The 3,777-nt window shown below is 35.1% G+C and overlaps 1 non-coding gene across 1 annotated transcript; it reads right to left on the bottom strand.

The window, feature by feature from the left end:
- Positions 1-3,227: 3,227 nt before the first annotated feature.
- On the bottom strand, positions 3,228-3,300 carry TRNAR-CCU (transfer RNA arginine (anticodon CCU)). The gene has a single exon. It is a non-coding gene; the product is annotated as a tRNA-Arg (tRNA).
- Positions 3,301-3,777: the final 477 nt, after the last annotated feature.

The following is a 3,777-nucleotide window of genomic DNA, read 5'->3' as shown; positions in this document are numbered from 1 at the left end:
AGGAAGTAAAAAAATAATTGCATATGAAGTTTGTGTGGAGATTGTTAACTATGGATAATCTGTGGACTCAATTCTTTAAAGTCAAGTATTTGAATAATAGACACCACTTAAGAAAAATAAAGTCAGATAAAGGAACCAGATTTTGGAGATCGATTGCTCGTGTGATACCTTGAAGTATTAGAGCCATGTTCATGTTCAAATTAAAGAAGGGTCGGCCTCTTTCTAGTTTGATCGATGGTTAGCCTCCGGTCCTTTTTTGTGCTAAGGATCAGGAAATCAAAAACCATAAGCTGCGAACACGAGATTGTTGGGATAGAGATGGGTGGAATGTTGATTTATTAGTGGATTTATTGAGTGAAGAATAGGCTAAGGAAGTAATGAACTCTGTTATTTCTTGCAAGGAGGGTCCAGATACAGTAATTTGGGAACCTTCAACAGATGAGAAATTTACCACGGCAAGTGCTTGGGAAATTATAAGGGAACGTAAAGAGGAATTCTTAGTTTCAAAATGGATCTGGCAACCTATGTTGCCAAAATGGGTGTCAATTTGTATGTGGAAGTCTTGGTTCGCTTGTCTTCCAGTTGATACTCGTATTCAAGAAGTAGGTGTTTAGATGGCCTCTTAATGTGATTGTTGTTCAAATGCCAAGATTGAATCTCTAGACCATGAGTTTTGCACGGGATATTTCACTCAAGAGGTATGGAAACAAGCAGCAATGGGATTGGGTGTTACTTGTATGGCAACGAATACATGGAAACCTAGAGTTAATTTCTGGTTTAGTTGTACAAGACAGGCCTCACAGTTAGGCATTTTGGTAGGTCTCATACCTAGTCGCATCATTTGGAGACTTTGGACTCGTCGATGTAAAGCCAGGATGGAATCAATTCATGATTCGGTGAGATTTGTGTGGCTTGATATTAAATATTGGTTGAAATCTATTTCGGACAAGTTAACTAAATGTGCACCTCCTTCTTGCCGGATATTGCAGTCCTTCATTCTTTGGATATTCAAGTAAAAAATATGAGGGTTCGTCTTCCTCATGTAGTCATATGGTGTAAACCTGGGATAGGTTGGGTTAAGTTGAATGCGGATATAAGTTGTAGAGGTAACTCAAGTAATTGTGGTGGTGGAGGCGTGATAAGAAATGAAAGATGATTATTTAAAGCAGCTTTTTCCTCATTACTAGGTTATGGAACCAATAATATGGCTGAATTGAAAGCGATTATTATAGGGATTAATTTGTGCAAAGATCTCAGATTTGATCAAGTGGAGATTGTCTGTGACTCTTCTTTTTTGGTTTAGTGGATTAATTCTGGGAAGTGTTCGGGTTGGAACTTATGGGAATTGTGGGAAGAGCTTGTGTTAGCATTGAGAGGCATACATTACAAAGTGGAACATGTTTATAGGGAAGAGAATCAAAATGGGGATTTCTTTGGCAAGCAGGGTGAATCCGGTATATCTCGATCATATAGTTGCCAGGATGAGCTTCCACAGCAAGTTAGGGGAATGATTCGATTGAATTTGTTGGAATTTCCTTCCTTGCACTCATGATGCTTTATGCTGGTGTCTGTGAAGGTTGGAGTGATTGGTTTATTCCTCTAGATCTTCCGGAGTTTTGTTTGTTTTCTACTTATAGTTGTTTAGTTCTTATTTATTTGTTTGGTTGTTGGTCATTGGTTTATTAGTTTTGAATAAGTTGGTTAAGTCAGTTTTAGATTCTTGAAATTTGATTTTGTTTTCACCAAGTCTTAAGGTTGGAACCACGCTATTCTTCCGCCATAAGTGAGTGGTTTTCTAATAAAGATAGGAGGTGTCGTCCTCTTTTTTCAAAAAAAAAATTAAAACACAAAATTCATCACAGCTAACCAACTATTTGAAAAATTTATTATAATAGTAATAAAAAAAGAAATAACCAAAGGGAAGAAGATCTCACCAGTAGCTAAAACTATCGGTAAAGACAACTGCCTAAAAAATACTCTTTGATGAGCGAAAATTGATGTAGTGGCTGAAATTAAAAGGCAATGACAACTTCCTGAAAATACTATAGTGAACCCTTTGGAGCTGAAAATTTGATGTGATGGCTAAAACGACAAGGTTGTACTCTAAAGGGCCATAACAATTGATTGAAAATACTATAGTAGGTATCTTTTGATGTTGAAAATTTATCGCCAATTAACGAAAATCAATTGAAGAATACGGCAAGTAAGAGGGATTTAGAAGCTCAAGATACATAAAAAATACTCTTCTTTTCCCTGCATGATCTTGAGCAAAAATACATAATCTTGCGGATCTTTAGAAGCTCAAGAAATTCAATTTTGCAAAGAAGACGAACAGAGGAAATGGCTATAGCCAGACGAAATTGAGATGTGGGCTCAAAACCAGACTCCAAAGATTCAATTTCTTGGCTAGGAATGATCACAGCAGTTTTCTCGTCTTCCATCTGTATCTGGAGGTGGAGGAAAGAGGACTCCAAAGAGTCAATTTCGAAAGAGGACTCCAAAGAGTCAATTTCTTGGCCAAGAACAATTCCTGCAAGAATCAAGCCTAGCTCAAAATTCTATCTGATTTGCCTCAATCACCTACTGTGCAGCTATCATCATCTGTGATTTGCCTCCGTCGTCATTACAAGGCTTGCTGGATTGAAGATCCTTACATTTTTTCAGCAACTTCTCTTCTATCTCCCTCGTCTGTGATATAGGATGGCAACTGAAATCGAAATTAGGGATAGAATTGACAGAATTATAGGAAGAGAATTAGGAAAGAGAAGAAGAAAGAAGGAAGGAATTGAAGGAGCTGCAAGCCAGCAGTGAGGACAGAAGAAGTTAGAGCCAAAATATAGAGTTCAGGATGACAGACAAAGAAGCATGAAAACTATAGAATCAACTCCATGTATAGCACAGGGTCTCTGGGAATTATTAATAATTACCAAATTTAATAATTAAATTATTAATAGAAATTGTAAAAAAATATATAAAATCAAATATTATATTTCCAATTTAATAAATAAATTACGAAATTATTAAGAAAATTGTTTATGTATTTAGATTTTTGGTAAGCTTTAAATTTTCAATTTTGTTTCGTGAATGGCAATTTTTCGTTGTTCCTATATTGGCGCGTCCATCATCGTATCTTCCAACACTACCCCTTCAATTACTAAGCTTTCTGCCCCCACTGTTACTTGGTTTGGCTTGAGGAACAAAAAGAAAGCGTTTTAAACACGAGAAAACGCGCCAGGTAGGGGTCGAACCTACGACTTTCTGCTTAGGAAACAGACGCTCTATCCACTGAGCTACAGGCGCTTTGCTTTGAAATTATGCATTTATTTGAAGTTGAATAATTGTGAAGTAGGTCATCGATGATTGTTAATTGATTTAATTTATAAATAAATTTTTAAAGTTTTCAATAAATATTTAAACCATATGGTATGAACAAAAATATTGTTATCATTTTATTTATTCAATATCAAATAATAATTATAATTTAATAAACCTTCTTACCCGACACTTGGAAGCTTACCCACATGTTTTTGGAAGTTTGAAAATTTGTGCTGATGTGGATCAAACACGATATATATACAGATTGTGTTTAGCACCATAGATTTTAGTCTTAAATTTAGATTTTTCTAAATTTGATTATATTTTATGCTACTCCACACATTCAAATCCACTATCCGAATTCTAAGCTTCCAGATATGGATTAAGTTTATTTGAAGAACATACAAATTTAAACAAAATATAATACTAAATCGTATTTAATTTTATTTAATTAAATTTATA

This window comes from Malania oleifera, chromosome 1, assembly GCF_029873635.1.
Source record: "Malania oleifera isolate guangnan ecotype guangnan chromosome 1, ASM2987363v1, whole genome shotgun sequence".
Lineage (NCBI taxonomy): Eukaryota > Viridiplantae > Streptophyta > Magnoliopsida > Santalales > Ximeniaceae > Malania > Malania oleifera.
Note: the sequence above shows the minus strand (reverse complement) of the source record. Positions and strands in the feature narration are given on the sequence as shown.